The 619-nt window shown below is 33.9% G+C and overlaps 1 pseudogene; it reads left to right on the top strand.

Moving 5' to 3' along the window:
* The first annotated feature begins 213 nt into the window (after positions 1–213).
* LOC140595560 (U4 spliceosomal RNA) lies at positions 214–336 on the top strand (annotated as a pseudogene).
* The last annotated feature ends 283 nt before the right edge of the window (positions 337–619 follow it).

Here is a 619-nt window from a genome sequence, read left to right as displayed (position 1 = left end):
TTATTTCCACTTGATGAGAGGTCTTCCCTGACCATTTTGTCTCAAATCCCACTTTCTTGCCCTGATTTATTTTTCTTGTAATCCTATCACCCTTGCACATAAGATGTTAATTGATTTTCACAATGATTCACTGAGATAAATACTATTATTATTTCCACTTGATGAGATGAGAAAACTAAGACCCTGAGGGGTGATTTGATTTGCTCAAGATCAAGCTTCACATAGTGGCAGTGTCATAGCCAATGAGGTTTATCTGAGGTGTGATTATTGCTAATTGATTTGTTCACTATCACTCAGTTGATAAATGGCTGTGCCAAGGTTTGAACTCCAGACTGGCTCCAAAGATGCAGCATTTAGCACTACTTCTTGTGGACAGCTATGTTCTGCATGACGAGTGAGTGAATGAATAGATAAAATGTTTGCCCCCCGCCCCAGTACTGGTAAGGCAATGTTCTAGGATAAAATTTGTAATTGTATAAGTGTTCTATGATGCGAATAAGAGTTAGATGGAAAATATGTTTTAATTAAAAAGAATAATAATACCAAATTATCAAATTATTGGTATTATATAGTGATATATATTATAGATATTATGTATATTATATAGTGTTATTGATAT

Source organism: Vulpes vulpes, chromosome 14, assembly GCF_048418805.1.
Source record: "Vulpes vulpes isolate BD-2025 chromosome 14, VulVul3, whole genome shotgun sequence".
Taxonomy (NCBI): Eukaryota; Metazoa; Chordata; class Mammalia; order Carnivora; family Canidae; genus Vulpes; species Vulpes vulpes.
Note: the sequence above shows the minus strand (reverse complement) of the source record. Positions and strands in the feature narration are given on the sequence as shown.